This window comes from Bos grunniens, chromosome 7, assembly GCF_055505025.1.
Source record: "Bos grunniens cultivar Pamir isolate PY7600 chromosome 7, Bosgru_T2T1.0, whole genome shotgun sequence".
Lineage (NCBI taxonomy): Eukaryota > Metazoa > Chordata > Mammalia > Artiodactyla > Bovidae > Bos > Bos grunniens.
In genome coordinates, this window is record NC_141171.1 from 69,886,235 (window position 1) to 69,905,965 (window position 19,731).

Sequence of the window (19,731 nt, forward strand, 5' to 3'; positions counted from 1 at the left end):
TTTAAAGAACAGTACTCTGAATAAGAATACATTCCATCTGTTAAAAGGAGGCTTGAAGCCTCTCTTCTCTGGGATTTGATCTTCCTCAGTATGCAAGAGAATTAAGAAAAGCGACTCCTGGGCAAGTGGTAGTCTCTTTTTACAAGACCTGGAGGGCTGATTTCATCAAGTCCCCCCTGGAGAAATCTGAATGGTTCCGCATCTCTCCTCCTGGGAGCTGGTTTGCTCTCCCTCTCCTGAAGCCAGGGGATTCTCACTTTTATTACTATTGTGGCTTCTCTTCCCCTCTACCCATCTCAGCCGGGCAGATTTCTTGTTTCATCTAGCACCCAGTAGAGCTCTGCTGAGCTGGGGCCTGTCTTTCCCACCAATCCTCATCCAATTAATTGATAAAAAAATTAATAATTTAATTTTAGTGATGGGAATTATACACCATTCTCTGAGCTCCCTCTTCGTGAAGCATCCCAGAGATGCCTCATACAGACAAGCACCTGAAGCAAGAGGAAGGAACATTTTCTATATTTTAAGTGGATCTGGCCACTTGAGCATCTTTGATTGGAGGGCAGGCAAAAGAACAGGAGTCTGAGAGTAAAAACGGTCCCACTAGAAATCAGAAGGTTGAAAGGAAATTGGTAGGGAAAAAATCACACTTGTTCCCTCTGTGCTGGTGGATATTTCTGGGACTTGTGCCAACCTACTTACTTATTTTAACCCTGAATGGCATAGGTGTGACACAAGTTCATCGATTTTTGGATTCATTTAAAATTCCCTGATAGCTCAGTTGGTAAAGAATATGCCCACAATTCAGGAGACCCTAGTTCGATTCCTGGGTTGGGAAGATCCGCTGGAGAAGAGATAGGCTACCCACTCCAGTATTCTTAGGTTTCCCTGGTGGCTCAGCTGGTAAAGAATCTGCCTGCAATGCGGGAGACCTGGGTTCAATCCCTGGGTTGGGAAGATCCCCTGGAGAAGGGAATGGCTACCCACTCCAGTATTCTGGCCTGGAGAATTCCAGGGACTGTATAGAACATGGGGTCACAAAGAGTCAGATACGACTGAACGACTTTCACTTTCAAAAGTATGAACTCTGAATTCAGTCTTCACAAGCTGTGGGACCTTTGGCTTCAATGTTTTCATCTGTAAATAGAACGAATAAGACAACTTATCTAACAGGGTTGTTGTGACGGTCAGTGATACGATGTCCTTATAGCACTTATAGCCCAATATCTGAGACTTTCTGCAAGGGCTCAAAAGTTTTAGATATAATAGTGAATATTATTTCTGCAAGTCAGTATTAGGGATTATTTAACTAGAGGCCAAGCTAAAGTTTATTAAAGTATTGAAGGGGTTATTTCTTTGTAAATTTAATCTAGGAAGGAAGAGTTTCTTGAAACAATGTGCTGTTTAAGGCAGTGATGTAACATGATTGCAATGGTTAATCAACTCAGAACAGTTTTCAAGTCCCCTCAGGTGTCTTAGAAACCTTGAAATCACATTATTTCTAGTTAGTTATCCAAGTGTACCTTCTGCTAAACATTCTGCTAACAGTATTTTGAATTACTGCAAGTTTTAAAATACCAGTTTATTAAGTATTGTCTAAAGCAGATGTGTGCTTAAATGGACCTTTACATATTTTAAACAAATTGTGGTTTCAGTGTACAGTAGAATTGGTAGCTTAGACTGTATTAAAATGATGAAGATTTGAATTAAACTCTTCTGGGTTTTATTCATGTAAATGCCATAGTATGAAGAGCCATGGAATTATTTGTAAGTATCTTATATCTCTTTTATTCTACAGTAAACCCATAGAGATAAGTGATTGCTCACTTATCTTTTTGTCACGCACATACTATTTATAGCTTGGTTATAGTATAGAGTAAATGCTCAATAAATGTTGAATGAATTATGGCCCAGAGTTTGTGTGAACAAGTATTTGTTAGTCTGGTCAAGGGGAAGATGGTGAAACAGAGCATTTAACCTCAGCCTACTTTTATCTCCTGCAAAGATGAAAAGATCCTTGGGTTCACTGTGTGTTATGTATTTCTTTTGTGTTTTTCTGACAACACATAGGATGGTAAGTATTCAGTATACACTTAATTGGATCAAAGTAAATAGAAGGAGGGAAAAGTAAATAGAGGGAAAAGTAAAATGGGCTACTATTGTTCTTAAATGAGGAAAACAATTTCCCTGGTTTTAGCCTCTCAATAAAATTTTTTGAGCCTTCCCAACTTTGTAGCTCAGCTGCTAAAGAATCCGCCTGCCATGCAGGAGACCTGGGTTCGATCCCTGCGTTGGGAAGATCCCTTGGAGCAGGGAATTGATGCCCACTCCAATATTTTGGCCTGGAGAATTCCATGGTCTGCATAGTCTATGGGGTTGCAAAGAGTCGGACATGACTGAGTGACTTTCTATATATACTATAGATTTTGGTGCATGGCAACACAACTTGATTGCCCATGGAAAACTGGTCATGAAGGGTTTCATCTCTCTTTTTCCACAAAGAATATTTAATAAGGTCACCTTTTGACACACAGTTTTCTCAGTCCTTGCACTCAGCTAAGGAAGGACCCTAGAGCAGTTACCTGGGTAATCGTACCAAGCTTCTCCTCAAATGCAGATAGGGAAGAGCTTTGAGGGAAACATTTGCCACCCTTCTAAACACAGGTTCCTCTGCCTGTAAAGCATAATGAAGCTATAAGCTCAGCTTCAGAGGCCAGGCTGGCACTAACTCTGGAACACCTAACTTCATTGTCCATCTCTAGGTAATGTGTTGGTTTGCCCAGGCATCGCAAAGCTTTGTAGCTAGGGATCTGAGGAACTGATAGAAGAAGGACTTAAAGAAGAATTAATGAGAGAGAAGGGTGATTAATGGAGTGGAGTTGTTTTTGCTGATTAGAACGGTTGATTTTCAGTGGTTGTAAGGAGGGATACCAGACTATTTCCACAAGAAAAACCATAGTCTGTGTAAAAGACAGGCCATTTCGTTCATTAAAAAAAAAAAAAAAAACAGTAGAAGCAGAGAACCTTAGAAGTCAGGCTTTTAGGATGTTAGTGTCTCCCACCAACAATTAGGTGAGCATAAAGACGCTCCCAAATTGGGTACCAACAGCCGAGAGTATCCAGCCTCTTGAGCAGGACAAAGCTCACCAGCCAGTGTAGGCTTCATGACAGCTGCAAAAGCAATGGCTACATAAACTTTCTCAAGGGTGGGGGGGGCGGGGAGAAAGCGGAATGTGAGAGACGTTTTTGCAGTAAGAAAAACATAATAAATCCAAGAGCTACACATTGCCTGGGGATTTTTATGACCATAGCCAGGCATGAAGGAATGACTGAACTTAACTAAAGCTGTTAATTACCTGGGTGAGATCAAAAGCCCAAGTAAGGGAATATATTTATGATGCACCTTACAGGATATGCTTCAACTTTTTACTTTTTTTCATTAATTGGTTTGATTAAATAGATTTAAAGAGCCTGGGCAGAGCCCTTTAAATCATATTCCATATTGATCTAATGAAATAGTCAATAAATTTACTAACATAGCTCCTTTCCTTTACAGTCTGAAGGGAAATGCTTCACTGAATGGTTATAACTCAACTCCAAACCTCACTGCCATTCCCACAGTGACTCATCGAGAGCAGGAGGATGCTGGGAAAATCTTTTAGGCCATTTGGAGGAGTGCTTGAATAAGTGGTTTAACACCTGTTCACAGACTACTCACCACCCTCTGACCCTCATCCACCAAGCCCTTTGGTATTTCATGGAGGACTTTATTGGAGCTGGCCAGTGTTGGGTGCCTTGTGAATTCTGTGCATAATTTAGCAAATTTACCAATGTTTGCCACCATGTGTTCTAGCCCTGACTCTGGGCCTTCAAGACTCCAGCCATATTTTAGAGCCTTTGACTTTCATTTGTCCATCCAGTTCTGTAAATATTGACAAAATGAGGCTCTTAAATACAGTAAGATGTGCTCAGATGAATAACAAATCTATAGTGAAGATGCCTAAGTCTCTCAGTAAACCTCAAACAAATCCTGGGAAAGTTTCCTAAAGTAGTTTCTTTGTGTCCCTTTCCCACCTCCTAGGGCAGGGCAGAGAACCTGGATGAGAGACATGGATAAAGGGATATTTTATGAAATCTTTTAGACACTGACATTTCATGAATTTCTTCTTTTGAGTGAGGAATGGAGCAAGATTTTGCACTTGCCTTATTGTTATTAATCCCAAAGTTAGGCCTACAAGCAGTGTCCTTGGGGACACAGTTTCCCTGGGCTTGGGGTGTCAAGTCAGCACAGAGGTGACAAAATTAACTTTGGAAGTCCCTTAATGCACCCATACAGGACAGTGTTACTAGTTTTTGTGCCTAAAATCCTGCAAGTAATTTTTGTGTACCTTCAAGTATGAGAACCACTGTGAGGAGGAACAGAGTAGGTGTGCAGCTCTGAGGAATTCAAACCAACCTATCTTTAAAATCACCATCAAAACCTTAGTATGACTGGGGGATGAGCTGGCATTCCCAAAATGACCCTGACAGCCTACAGGCTTTAGTCAACCCTGTTTTTATATTGAGCCTTTCTAACCTTAATGCAGTGTTACAGATTGATTATGATTGCTAAGCTTAAACTAGGAAGCGGAGTCACATCTCGGAGGACGGGGGCAGGGGAGAGTGGGTGGGTTTAGTCTCCCAAACTTGCAAGCCTGCGCTAAATTAGACCTTGATGCAGCTTCACTGTACTCAAGAAAGCAATGGAATTCTTGGGCAAACCAGGGCAGTTTGTGGATATAAAATGACTTTAAAAATTAAATGCTGTAGTGAATTCAAATGTTCAAACTCAGAGTTCCTCAGAGTGGAGGAGAAATCCCTATAATAGAGGCCTTTCTCTCTCCTTTCACTTCTCCCCCTCCATCTTATTGTATCTTCAATTATCTGGGTAATTTGGTCCTGAGGGCATAAATTCCTTTATAACTCAAATCCATTATGCAGAGAAGAGTCATCAGGAAATTACTCAGATTGCATCCCTGATGGTGTGAAGGTTTTGGAGCAGATCCGGCATCCCATTAGCAAAGCACTGCTCTCGAATTTAGATTTGAGCCTGGAGGCTGGACATCCATGCTCTTCCCTTCGCCCCTCTTTGTTTCAGCAAGGGCCGCCTGTAGGGAAGTCCCGTGCTGGTGCTGGCTGGCGGCAGCTTCTCTCCATCCGAGGCCACGGCTGCTGCCAGCTTCCCTTGGCTGGCGTAGACACCTTCTCTCCAGGCCAGGGAGAGCCGCTGCCAGGCGGGCAGACGTATGCTTTCATCATGTCTCACCATCTCCTGGAGCCAGGCACCCAGGCCTTTTAATTCCTGTAAAACTCAGGTCTTTCTGGTGGAGAGCTGGTTTTCATATCTGTGGCCTGACGGGGATCGTCCTTGTGCTGCTGCTGGTGGTCTGTGAGCAGCCTGCCTTTGAGCTGACAGGCCCTCAACCAAAATGCAAACATATTCAAGTTCAATTTTGGAAGAGGACATTCTAAGTCTGGCAACCTCTCTCATCTGGCTTCATTCTTTCTAGATTTCTGGTTTACTAGGGATATTCAGTTTGGTTTTATTATTTGTGTATACAGGTTTTCCCTCTCCCCCCGCCCCCACCCCTGCTCACCCCTGCAAAGTGACGACTTTGAGGAAGGCAGCATGTAGAAGGATCTTAGATTATGGTTCAGGCAGACCTGTGTCTATTGCTCTTTGTGTCTTCCCTCACAATTAAGTAAATACTGTGAGAAGAGAGAATTTTGTGTATTTCAATCTCTGCTGTGTCCCCAGTGTCTGGCATTGTGCCAGGCACATAGTAGGTGATCCATGAGGAATTAAAGTGCATGAGGAAAAGAATGGGCTAGCATGCTGTGCTCTAATTAGCAGCTTTGTGATTTTAGGAAGAATTCTTTTAAATGCCATTTTTCATTTTGTCACCTGCAAAATGGTCATGAAATGTGTAAGACCATAGAGAAAGTACCTGGCTAGTGCTGTGTTCAACAAATGGTAGGGTCTCCCTCTTCCGCTTGTCAACCGTAGAGTGAACTCTTCAAGGACAAACACCTAGTTTGATTCTCCATTTCCCAGGCCTAGCACTGCTCCTGCACAGAGTGGGTGTTCCATAACGACTTGTTGAATGAACCTAGTCCTCCATGGGAAGCAGGTGCTTGGGGATCAGTGAAGTTGACTACTGAGGACAGGCCTAGAAAAGTTACCTTTCTATTGTGTCTCATTCTGGTATCTGTTTCTATGTGAGGGAAATGAATAGAGAATTCTCTCCAGATCATCTGGATCTATGGATTATGTGATGATTTGAAAAGGAATTTTTTACTGAAATTTCTTCTTTTCAGTCAAAAAAGACCACTCATAGGATAAAAGGCCAGGCCTTGCAGTGATTTGCTGACCACACTCTACATATTTTGGAAGTTTGATACTTTATGTGTAATTTCTTGCACATTTGTAATGTTAGGTCACGTGACCCATTCCGTGAGTTAACACACCTGCTACTGTTACACCCATTTGACAAGGAAGAAAAGTAGAGGCAGGACATGGAGATTTGCCAAAGTCAGACACTTATTTAGTGGTGCTAAGTTAGAAACTGCATTTCCTCACCCCAAACTCGCCTCACTAGAGCATGTAGCTTCTGTGAGTATTGAGCTGAAAGGAGGATACAGGTGTTTTGCATTCCAGTTCCCTTTGTCAATGTTACTTATTTGCAAAATCTTGCCTATTTTTCTGTTACTTGACCCAAGGTCTGTATCTGCCACACCACTTACAAATTGCTCCAATCTCTATTTTTGTTGTTATGCCTGACATATAGTCACTTTCTTAGCTTGCAACTCAATTAATCATGCTCGTGTAATTTTGAAGGGAACTTTTGTGTTCGTTTAAATTTGGAAGGTGTTGAAGAATCACTTACAGCTTTCAGCACTACTTTCTCCAGATATGACCCAGCTGAGAATGTCTATTTGATTTACTGTGTTAAGTTGTGTCTATTTCGTTTTTCAAGAGGGGCTAGCATTATTAATTTTATTCTATTTGGGGGAATAATTAATTTTATTCTATTTTATGGAATCTATATTATTTATAATTTATTTATATTTATAATTCATTTATTTATAATTTTATTCTATTTGGGGGAATAATTAATTTTACTCTATTTTGGGCTTCCCTTGTGGCTCAGCTGGTAAAGAATCCACTTGCAATGCAGGAGACCTGGGTTTGATCCCTGGGTTGGGAAGATCCCCTGGAGAAGAGAAAGGGTACTCACTCCTGTATTCTTACCTGGAGAATTCCATGGACTAACTCATGGGTTGCAAAGAGTTGGAAACAACTGAATGACTTTCATTTTCAATTTTGGGAAAAAAGAGAAGAATATATTTATTCCTATATCAGAAGATATTCCTATGCTGGTAATTCAAGGCCAAAATTTTTTTGTTAACCTCTGATAAAATAACATGTAAACTGAATGCAAATCAAGTGTGACCTAAGACTTATTATATTATTGACAATTCTGGTCCCATCCAAAGCCACAGAAGATAATAAATTAAGTACTTCTTCACGTAGTATTGGTGATGTTCAATGCAAACTCTTTTGAAGATGAAATGGAACATTTTTATGAAGAGGGATGAATGAAATACAATAAGCTACTGTGGAGATAATTACTAGAATGGAGGTAAAATAGGTACCTCGGTGATTCTTCTCTAGTGTTGCTATAGGTATGGTCATTTAGATGCAGCATGATGCCTCAAGCTATAGAATGCTAGCTCAAGGGTACCAAAGTGTAGACAATTCTATACTCAGTTCATATGTTTATTCTTCATTCCATTGGACTAACAACTTCCACATCAAGAATGTGTTTTCATGACTTAGTATAGACCCTACAGTGGTGTTTGAGGTCCTTGCTTTAACTAGTGCCCTCCCAACCTCATCTTGCTTTGCTCACTGCACTCTCTCTCCAGTGGCTTTCTTCTTACTTCAGCACATCAAGCTTGTTTTCATCATAGGGTTTGTCTGTGCCAATCCTTCTCTATGGAATAATTTTAATCCAGATCTTCACAAAGTTCAGTGGTTCTTGAACAGAGGTAGGGCTTATTTTGTTTCCTGGGGGAAATTTGGCAGTGTCTGGAGAGATATTTTATAGTTCTGACTTGGATGTAGGGTTGCTACTGGTATCTAGTGGACAGACACCAGGGATACTGATGAACATCTTACAATGCACAGGATAATCCCTCACAACAAAGAATTATCTAGTCCAAAATGTCACCAATGCTGAGGCTGAGAAACCCTGAGTTATAGCTAATCTTTCTCAACTTTCAAATGTCACTTCTGTCTCAGACAGGGGCCTTCCCCATCACCTTCTCTAAAGCAACCACACTCTCTCCCGTTACTTTTTTCCCCCCCTCAGCTCCAGGCTTTATCTGAAATTTTCTTTGTGTATTTTTTTACTTGATTCTTATCTGCTTTTTCTCTTTAAACTATTAATATACACTACTCTGGAGTGAGGCCCTTGTGCTTCTTGTATACCACTGTCTCCTCAAAGCTCAGAATAGTGTCTGTCATTTAGCTGATGCTCAGTACACATTCCTTGGAAAGAGGGAGGGAAGAAGGGAGGTAAGGTGAAGGAGGAAAGAGGAAGGAAGGGAGGTTGGTTGGATGGATGGAAGGATGGATGGATTATGATTATGAATAAATACTGAAAAAACTCAAGGACATAAAAATCACTCCCCATTGTAATGATATATACCAAAAATTCCTAATTGACACACTGACTGTCACATGTCATGAGTACTGGTGATAATAGTTCCTGGTGAATTGTGTAAGTATGTACTATTAATGGTCATTAGTGTAACACTTAATTTTCAGAAGAAGCTCACCAGGTCCATAACCCCAGTTTCCAGTCTGAAGGAATCATGGGCTTCATTAGTTTGTTAGCAGCACAGGTGGAATCTTGGGGACTGATTCTGGGATCTAACGTTAATATGAGTATTAATGTTTGTCACTGGGACAATCTGAGATTCTTTTCTGTGTATTTGTTCTGAGGATTTCAGGGCTTTTCTCCATTTATTTTTCTCAGTATGTTCTTAATTTTCACTGCTTTGTTTTCACTCTTGCTGGACTTTTCTTCCTGATCTCTTTTCATGATTACATGCTGACACTACACTTCTGACTCTGGCTATGTCATCTATAGGAACCTCCATGTTCTTTGGCATCATTTATGGGTAATTCAAGCATATTATATAATCATATGTGTAATTATTTTTAAGAGAAGTATCATAAAAAGTCACTTGGATTATCAATCGTGAAATAAAGTTAGTGCAATGAAATGCGTTTAGTGCTGATATTAGAATGAAGGTAACTGGTTGTAATTGAGTAAGAAGGCAACTCAGGATAACAACGGTGTCATAATCATCATGATGGATTTGCCATTTCCTACTGCAGAGGATCTTCCCAACCCAGGGATCAAGCCCATGTCTCCTGCATTGCAGGCAGGTTCTTTACCTCTGTGCCACCTGGGAAGGCCCCCATCATGATGAATTTGAGTTGTCCTTGTCCCAGAGGTAGGTGTGAGTGCCAAGTTGCAGAGAGATTCCCTGAGTAAAATGGAAAATACGTTTACTCTACCATGGAAAACACATGTTTCATAAAGACATGACTTTATCAGACTTTTCCTCTGGCTTCCTACTGAGACTTTAAACTCTGGAACTTTCATCATGCTTCCATCCCCCCTCACAGCCTCCGTCTTTATCCCCTAATTACATGAGCTTAACTTCCCCTGACCCACAGAGAGTCAAGAAAAATTGGCATATAAAGCCCTGTTGTGTTTTGGTCTGACCTTTGGGTCTTTTAAATGAAGCCAGGATACAGTGCAGGGGTTTGAACTGCTAATGTCTGGACGCCCTTAAGAAGCATAAATCTCTCCAAATCCAAGGGGGACTTGAATGTGGTGATTTCCAACCTTCTTGGATTTGTGACACCTAATGGTTTGATTTGCTAACACCTCTCCCCCAACCCTTTCAAAAGTAACAGGTGTGTCATATGTTTATTTTAAAAATTGAATTATTTATATACTATTATTATTTAGCTTATTTTTGAGGGGGGAGACAGGGAAATCCTTTGGAGAATTTTTAATGGCCATTATGGCTGGCTCCTAAAGGCTAGCTCAGATTTAATCCTCTCTTTATCACTGACCTCATTATCATGATTCTAGTTCATTTAACCTTGCCTGACTTGGTCTGTCATCTGTACTCTCCTGTGTGATACCTGACCACACACTGTCCTCTGTTCTTTAATTGCTCTGGTGTGTTCTGTGTTTCCATCAATATCATTCTCAGATCTGACCCAATTCTAAGCACAGAGTCAGATCAGATCAGTCGCTCAGTTGTGTCCGACTCTTTGCGACCCCATGAATCACAGCACGCCAGGTCTCCCTGTCCATCACCAAGTCCCGGAGTTCATTCAGACTCATGTCCATCGAGTCAGTGATGCCATCCAGCCATCTCATCCTCTGTCATCCCCTTCTCCTCTTGCCCCCAATACTTCCCAGCATCAGAATCTTTTCCAATGAGTCAACTCTTCGCATGAGGTGGCCAAAGTACTGGAGTTCCAGCTTTAGCATCATTCCTTCCAAAGAAATCCCAGGGCTAATCTCCTTCAGAATGGACTGGTTGGATCTCCTTGCAGTCCAAGGGACTCTCAGGAGTCTTCTCCAACACCACAGTTCAAAAGCATCAATTCTTCGGCGCTCAGCCTTCTTCACAGTCCAACTCTCACATCCATACATGACCACAGGAAAAACCATAGCCTTGACTAAACGAACCTTTGTTGGCAAAGTAATGTTTCTGCTTTTGAATATGCTTTCTAGGTTGGTCATAACTTTCCTTCCAAGGAGTAAGTGTCTTTTAATTTCATGGCTGCAGTCACCATCTGCAGTGATTTAGGAGCCCAAAAAGATAAAGTTTGACACTGTTTCCACTGTTTCCCCATCTATTTGCCATGAAGTGGTGGGACCGGATGCCATGATCTTTGTTTTCTGAATGTTGAGCATTAAGACAACTTTTTCACTCTCCACTTGCACTTTCATCAAGAGGGTTTTGAGTTTCTCTTCACTTTCTGCCATAAGGGTGGTGTCATCTGCATATCTGAGGTTATTGATATTTCTCCTGGCAATCTTGATTCCAGCTTGTGTTTCTTCCAGTCCAGCATTTCTCATGATGTACTCTGCATATAGATTAAATAAACAGGGTGACAATATACAGCCTTGACGTACTCCTTTTCCTATTTGGAACCAGTCTGTTGTTCCATGTCCAGTTTTAACTGTTGCTTCCTGAGCTGCATACAAATTTCTCAAGAGGCAGATCTGGTGGTCTGGTATTCCCATCTCTTTCAGAATTTTCCACAGTTTATTGTAACCCACACAGTCAAAGGCTTTGGCATAGTCAATAAAGCAGAAATAGATGTTTTTCTGGAACTCTCTTGCTTTTTTGATGATCCAGCGGATGTTGGCAATTTGATCTCTGGTTCCTCTGCCTTTTCTACAACCAGCTTGAACATCAGGAAATTCACGGTTCACATATTGCTGAAGCCTGGCTTGGAGAATTTTGAGCATTACTTTACTAGCGTGTGAGATGAGTGCAATTGTGTGGTAGTTTGAGCATTCTTTGGCATTGCCTTTCTTTGGGATTTGAATGAAAACTGACCTTTTCCAGTCCTATGGCCACTGCTGAGTTTTCCAAATTTGCTGGCATATTGAGTGCAGCACTTTCACAGCATCATCTTTCAGGATTTGAAAGAGCTCAACTGGAATTCCATCACCTCCACTAGCTTTGTAGTGATGCTTTCTAAGGCCCACTTGACTTCACATACCAGGATGTCTGGCTCTAGGTCAATGATCACACCATCGTGATTATCTGGGTCATGAAGCTCTTTTTTGTACAGTTCTTCTGGTATTCTTGCCATGTCTTCTTAGTATCTTCTGCTTCTGTTAGGTCCATACCATTTCTGTCCTTTATCGAGCCCATCTTTGCATGAAATGTTCCTTTGGTACCTCTGATTTTCTTGAAGGGATCTCTAGTCTTTCCCATTCTGTTGTTTTCCTCTATTTCTTTGCATTGATCACTGAAGAAGGCTTTCTTATCTCTTCTTGCTGTTCTTTGGAACTCTGCATTCAGATGTTTATATCTTTCCTTTTCTCCTTTGCTTTTCACTTCTCTTCTCTTCACAGCTATTTGTAAGGCCTCCCCAGACAGCCATTTTGCTTTTTTGCATTTCTTTTCCATGGGGATGGTCTTGATCCCTGTCTCCTATACAATGTCACGAACCTCTGTCCATAGTTCATCAGGCACTCTATCTATCAGATCTAGGCCCTTAAATCTATTTCTCACTTCCACTGTATAATCATAAGGGATTTGATTTAGGTCATACCTGAATGGTCTAGTGGTTTTCCCTACTTCTTCAATTTAAGTCTGAATTTGGCAATAAGGAGTTCATGGTCTGAGCCACAGTCAGCTCCTGGTCTTGTTTTTGCTGACTGTAGAGAGCTTCTCCATCTTTGGCTGCAATGCCGAGGCCAGGGGCGGCGGCCGGGAGGAGCAACCCCACGCCCGAGGCCGGGGTGGTGGCCGGGAGGACCAACCCCATGTCCAAGGAGCCGTGGCTGCGCGGGCGCAGGAGGGCCTAGAGAAGCTGTCCCATGTTGAAGGTCAGGAAGGGTGGCGGTGAGGAGATACCTCTCGTCCAAGGTAAGGAGCAATGGCTGTGCTTTGCTGGAGCAGCCGTGAAGAGATACCCCACGCCCAACATAAGAGAAACCCAAGTAAGACGGTAGGTGTTGCAAGAGGGCATCAGAGGGCAAACACACTGAAACCATACTCACAGAAAACTAGTCAATCTAATCACACTAGGACCACAGCCTTGTCTAACTCAGTGAAACTAAGCCATGCCCGTGGGGCAACCCAAGTACAGAGAAGATGCACAATAAAATAAATCAGTTGAGTGCTTGGAGACATCCTTGGCTGGTAGTTGGGCACAGTCCATGTTTGGAAGACAAACTCTCAGTGCTCATTGGACAACTCAGAAGAGAGAAGCAAATCTGCTCCAAGATTTACTAAAGATGCATGTTTTCTTTCCATGGAAAGAACAATGATAGCTGTACCATTAGGCACTCTTCTATTCTTTGTGTGCCTGGGTGGAAATAAAATCTCACAGAAATCAAAGGGCATCAGTTGATGCCTTTTAAGGAATGCCATGATATAACCAGGACCTCTTGGCTTATTATCCTGGGTGTTTGCTTCTACTCTTCGTTAGCGTAGGAAGGACAGTCATGGCCATCCTGGCTGTCTTGATCTTTCACCAGCCATTGTACATGGCCAGGCCGTCTGTCCCTCCTCTTTCTCTGCCAACATCTCATTCTTTTGATGAGGATTCCAAACAGCATGGCTTAGTTTTTCTAACTTCTCTTCTGATATTCAACTTATTTGTTTAGCTCTTATCTCCAGGGTCTTGGAACAAGTTCCTATAAAGGAAGTCGGATTGAGAGCTATATGAGAGACATTCCACTATATAATATGCTAAATCTCCTTTTACATCTAGGTCAGTAACCTAGGGTTTAGTCATAGTATTTCCAACCCTTCTTCCTTCCGGAAGAACTTTCTGCCTGGGTTGTTTCCAAATAGAGGGTGTGTGTGTATGCTAAGTCACTTCAGTCATGTCTGACTCTGTGCGACCCTGTGGCCTGTAGCCCACCATGCTCCTCTGTCCATGGGATTCTTCAATCAAGTGTACTGGTGTGGGTTGCTGTGTCCTCCTCCAGAGGATCTTCCTGACTCAGGAATTGAACCTGTCTCTTGTGTCTCCTGCACTGGCCAGTGGGTTCTTTACCACTAGCACCACTGGGGAAGCCCAAAATAGAGGGTAGGCATTCTATGTACCTATTTTATTCCTAACTCCAATGCTCTGGGAAACTCCTTGTACTTAAAAATTCAGCATGTACTTTCCTACCCACAATACTTGCTAAGGGAAACTCCCTTACTCTTTGTACCTCCCTGCAGCTGGTCACAAATAGTTAGATTAGGGATGACTCTGACTCAAGAGTGACCAATTAATAAGCTTTCAGTTTACACAGCCATAAAATTAAAAGACACTTGTTCCTTGGAAGAAAAGCTATGACAAACCTAGACAGCATACTAAAAAGCAGAGACATTACTTTGCCAATAAAGGTCCGTCTGTTCAAGGCTATGGTTTTTCCAGTGGTCATGTATGGATGTGAGAGTTGGACCATAAAGAAAACAGAGCACTGAAAAACTGATGCTTTTGAACTGTGGTGTTGGAAAAGACTCTTGAGAGTCCCTTGGACTGCAAGATCAAACCAGTCAATTCTAAAGGAGATCAGTCCTGAATATTCATTGGAGGGACTAATGCTGAAGCTGAAGCTCTAATACTTTGGCCACCTGATGTGAAGAACTGACTCATTGGAAAAAACCCTGATGCTGGGAAAGGTTGAGGGCAGGAGGAGAAGGAGTCGACAGTTGGATGGCATCACCAACTCGAGGGACATGAGTTTGAGCAAGCTCCGGGAGTTGGTGATGGACAGGGAAGCCTGGTGTGCTGCAGCCCATGGAGTCGCAGAGTCAGACATGACTGAGCTACTGAACTGAACTTAACACAGCTTAGGGTGAGAAGTGAGCTGAACAAATCTGAATCTCACCCTTAGGAGTTAGAACTGGGAAACTTGGAGAGCCCATGGCAGCTAGCAAAAGGGGCAGAAAAATGCCCGAAATTAAAGTCATGGCCAGTAGTTTTTATGATGGAGCAGAAACTAAGACAAGGCATGAAGGAAGTAGATAAGCCAACTGTGTCAAGAGGTAAGTGAGATAGGGAGAGGGAAAGAGTGGCCCGGGCAGAAGGAAATGCATGGGGCAGGGTCTGAAAGCAAGTGCTTGATGGACATAGAGAACCAGTCCAGATCAGATCAGATCAGATCAGTCACTCAGTTGTATCCAACTCTTTGCGACCTCATGAATCGCAGCACGCCAGGCCTCCCTGTCCATCACCAACTCCCGGAGTTGTCTCAGACTCACGTCCATCAAGTTAGTGATGCCATCCAGCCATCTCATCCTCTGTCGTCCCTTTCTCCTCCTGCCCCCAATCCCTCCCAGCATCAGAGTCTTTTCCAATGAGTCAACTCTTCACATGAGGTGGCCAAAGTACTGGAGTTTCAGCTTTAGCATCATTCCTTCCAAAGAAATCCCGGGGCTGATCTCCTTCAGAATAGCATAAAGATTAGTGGTGTTGACTGCAGCTGAGACCACACTGGGTCTTATCAGCTGGATGAAGAAGTTGGGACTCTATTAAAGCAGCAACTGACAGGGAACATTAAAATGTTGATTGAGCAAACTAAGCCCTATAATGACGCAGAAAAATATTTATTTTGGGGATTCTTAGAACAGACTTGATTATATCTTTAGGTTTGTAGTTTTTTTTTTTTTTTTTTAAGGTTCACAGTAAAATTATTCTAAAATGAATTTTTATTGACGCTCAGAGCACAAAGGTGAAAGAAACCTCCAGAGGTCATTGAGATTTTAGCCCTGTCTTTAGGCAGAAACATACATAAATCTTTCTAGACAGATGGGTGTTTGTTGGCAAAGGTATTCAGCCGCAAAGAAGTAATTGCTGCTTTTGTTGACAGATTTAGAGATGTTTCACCAAACACTATCTTAAAATACTATGATTAAATGTAATTTTGCAAAAATGAGTCTATAATGGAGGTGATTCACTTGCCGTATCAACTAAGGAGTATCTTCTATTTACAGTTTATTTAATTTACGTTTGATTAATTTACACTGAGTGCAAGCAGTTATTCTATAATTATCTCTCTGCCTGCATCAGATACATACAACATTATGTTTGGAAAATTGTGAAGTCAGATGTTAACATAGAAAACATGCATTAAGTAATCTCTTTCACCTATTTACCGTCAAAGCAAACCTTTTATGACTTTATATTCATGAGTTTTTAAAATCTGTATTTCCCACATATCGTAACACCAAATACTATTTACCTTCCATTTTTCACAATTTAATATCTAAGCTGTCACAAAACACAATTCTTTTGTTTGTTTAGTCCTAGTATCTCCACCATTAGTAGGAAAAGCAGTAATTTTAAACACATCTTTCAGGAAAACCATATACATGTATATTCTCTGAACTTCACTCAGACAAGAATTGTGTTCTCTGTGATTATTAATTTTTAAAATACTGATGATGCACTTTGGAAATTGTGGTAAATAGGACTTAAATGAACAATTGACTCCAAGTAATGTAAGCCAAGGGTTCATAAACTATAGCCCTTGGGCCAAACCTAACGTGCTACCTGTTTTCCTGTGGCCTTGGAACAAAGAATCGTTTCTACATTTTTTAAAGGATTGGACAACATTCAGAAGAAGAATATTTCATGATATGCAAATATTATATGGAATTTGAATTTTAGTGTCTGTAAATAGTTTTATTGGAAAATAACTGTTCTCATTCATGTACGCATTGTTTATGGGTGCCTTTGTGTTACAGAAGCACCTTGAGGAGTTGCAATGGACACGTATGATTTGCCAAATCTAAGATATTTACAATCTGGTTTTTTACAGAAAAAGTTTGCTGATTTCCTGTCCAGCAGTAATCATGGTAATCTCATTTCCCCTGTGGATGAATGGTTTGGGAATGAACATAAAACCTAATCCTGGGAAATGGAATATCAGAACTATGCCAAGGGCTTCTGGGAAAGGTTTCTAGCTCTTCTAAAAAAGGCACAGGACAGTATAATTCCTTTCTTCTTTTGTCATTGTTGCACCTGGATGAGGAGCGATGGCATCTATCTTATGCCCATGAGGACTCCCACTTGAAGGTAACACCTGCCTCACTGAGATGGCAGCAGGGAGATGGGAAGGGAAAGGGTGTGTTTTATTGTTTTTTTTTTTTTTTTTAGCTTATAAACAACAAAAATTTACTTCTCAAGTGCTTCTGGAGGCTAGAAGTCTGAGACTAGGGCAACAGTATGAGTGGATGAGGGGTGTGATATTGAATCATTGAATGAGCCCTCAACATCACCCTGTCTTTGTACTTCATGTTGTATTGGATAACACACTTGCTTAATGCTCAGTTTGAGATGAGGTTTTCTGGTCCTTGGAGCCAAAGCTTCCTACATAGGCCTCTACAATTTACTACCCTCTATACCAGTTGAATAAACTCCAGGAGTTGGTGATGGACAGGGAGGCCTGGTGTGCTGCGATTCATGGGGTCGCAAAGAGTCGGACACAACTGAGCGACTGAACTGAACTGAACCGATACGAGTTGTTGGGAATATAACACCAAAATAAAACATAGTACTTTTCTCTACCAGCTCAATCTAATAGGGAGATACTTCTATTAAAAATGGGATCAGATCAGATCAGTCGCTCAGTCGTGTCCGACTCTTTGCGACCCCATGAAGGAATGTTTAAGGCTATTTTGGAGAGTAAGAGTGAACTTCACAGAAGTGCTAGTATTTGATCTGAGAGCTGTATTTTATCAGGCCAATTTATAGGATCTTTTCTAGGGAAAGAGAAGAATATATAGAAAGGTGTTTGGGGGTAAACATAAGAAATTTGATATGGCTGAAGATACTGCTGAAGAGGGAAGGAATAGTCAGAATTTTTGTAGCACGGAACTTGGATATGTTCTTGCAGCAATCACTACAACCACTACTGCTAGTATTAAAACAACTATGAAAGAATTGGTATTAACAACAGGCATCATTTACTGAGTACATATGAGATTGGGCACTTGAAATGTATTATCTCATTTGATTCTCATCAGAATTCTACGTGGAAGGTCCTCTAAGTCTATTTATGTTTTAAAGGTAATTTACCAAGGCTCAGCCAAGTTAAAGACTTGTCCAAAGTCACTTAGCTAATAAGCAGAGAAGTGGGAATAAAACCTTGATATTTCTGATTCAAAGTTGGTGTCCTGACCAGGATGCCTAAAGCCTTTCAGGTCCTGTGGATCAGAGTTGGTTTGAATCTTGTTGCATTCTGCATACCAATGGATTTAATGACTCTTGCACATCTTGTAGAGCCATTGTTATAGCTTCAGGAACTGTAGCACAGTTGAATTTCAGAGGTTTTAAAAAAATCTTTTTACAAGTACAGTTTTAGAAATGAGTATGGACATTTCAGATATGAATTTGGACTCACAGCTTCAGGTGCTTTTCACAGCTGTGCCAGTGGGTACTCAGGAAAGCATAGTTTGTACAGTAGAGAATTTCTATTTTTGAAAGCAATGCCCATGTCTGTGTATTCTAATTCGGTTGCAGTATAAATACATACCATCTAGTTACATTTGGTGTATACATGTCCTTCCTAAAATGCAAGTTTCTAATACCCTGCTTGAAGAAGCAACACTTGAAGGTGTGAGCAGTAGAGGACCATTTCAGAATCCAGATGCAGTGATAACTAGCTGGAGCAAATGAAAAGCAGAGCAAAAGCTGAGTTGCCAAATGCCCGGGTGCCAGAGCCAATTAAGAGAAGTAGTTTCAAATGAGTAGAGCTGATGGGAAAGTGAAAAGGAAACATGAGGGCTCTGGGGTCACATGGGAGAAAGTGACAAAGAAAAGGTCAGGGAAAGAGGTGGTAGAAAATGCAGGAGGTCACTTGTGGCTGGATCGAAAAAGAATGGGAAAAGTTTCCAGATGGAATACAGTCCAAGTAGGAGTGAAGGCAAGTTTCTGCGGCTGTGTGGAGCCATTATGAGACAGCTGGGCCATGGGGTCAGGTGGCTGCATTCCAACCCCAGTACTGCCACTGTGCCACCTAGAGAGGTTAACTAAATCACTTAAGCCTTTGTTTCCTCATCTGTAAAATGGGGATAATCATAGTACTTGACTTGTAAGGTTGTTAGGATTAAATGAAATCATCTATGTTAAGTACTTAGTACAGTGCCAGACTCATAGTAAAATATTCAATAAATGTCAGCCACATTGATACTATCATAATATCTGGCACAGTAAATCTCATTGTTCTTCCAAACTCCAGGCAGAATCTTTCTCAGAAGGTGGAATGGCTGTCCAGGACAGGCATTTAAAGCCATCTGTTAAATGAATGAATGGCTCTTACCCCCTTGAATTGTTATCATTATTATTTTTTGGTTGGACCACTTCTGCAGTTGATTTACCCGTCCTCGCACAAGGGTATACAGTGGTGAGAATTTTAATGCATGAGTGGTTTGGGCAACAGCCTCAAAATGTCTTATTTTTACTACGTATTATTATAGCATTACATTCATAGTTAGGGGTCAGCTGCCATTTCCTGAGGTTTATAACATGCCTGTTTTAATTAACATCAAGCTAAATTTTGGCATACAGGTGGTCAGCCCAGATGTGAATGTTATTTTTAAAAGTGCCTTATGGCTGTTAAATCTCTTTCTTTAAAATAGCAAAACATATATGAGTGTGTGTGCATGGTTGGGGGGGTGTGTGGTGGAGAGCAGTAAAAATCTGAAATACTGATTATTTCAGGCCTTCTTTAGGCAAACTTCAATGATGAAAAGATTCCTTCAAAATTATTAAAATATGCTCACATAAGCCACAAACTAATATATTGAATAGAATCCAGAATAACAATAAAAATGAGGTGACCACACAGTGGAGAGATGAAAAAAAAAGTATATAGAGCGTTGCATATACACTCCAGTTTAGAAAAA

General features: G+C 41.2%; 1 long non-coding RNA gene across 10 annotated transcripts in view; it reads left to right on the forward strand.

The window, feature by feature from the left end:
• The window catches only part of LOC147369788 (uncharacterized), a 43,923-nt gene extending 38,939 nt beyond the window's left edge, over window positions 1-4,984 (forward strand). For all 10 annotated transcript variants that reach the window (XR_015167886.1, XR_015167887.1, XR_015167883.1 and 7 more), the window contains one exon: window positions 3,557-4,984. This is a non-coding gene — a long non-coding RNA (uncharacterized LOC147369788). The remainder of the gene's footprint in view (window positions 1-3,556) is intronic.
• Window positions 4,985-19,731: the final 14,747 nt, after the last annotated feature.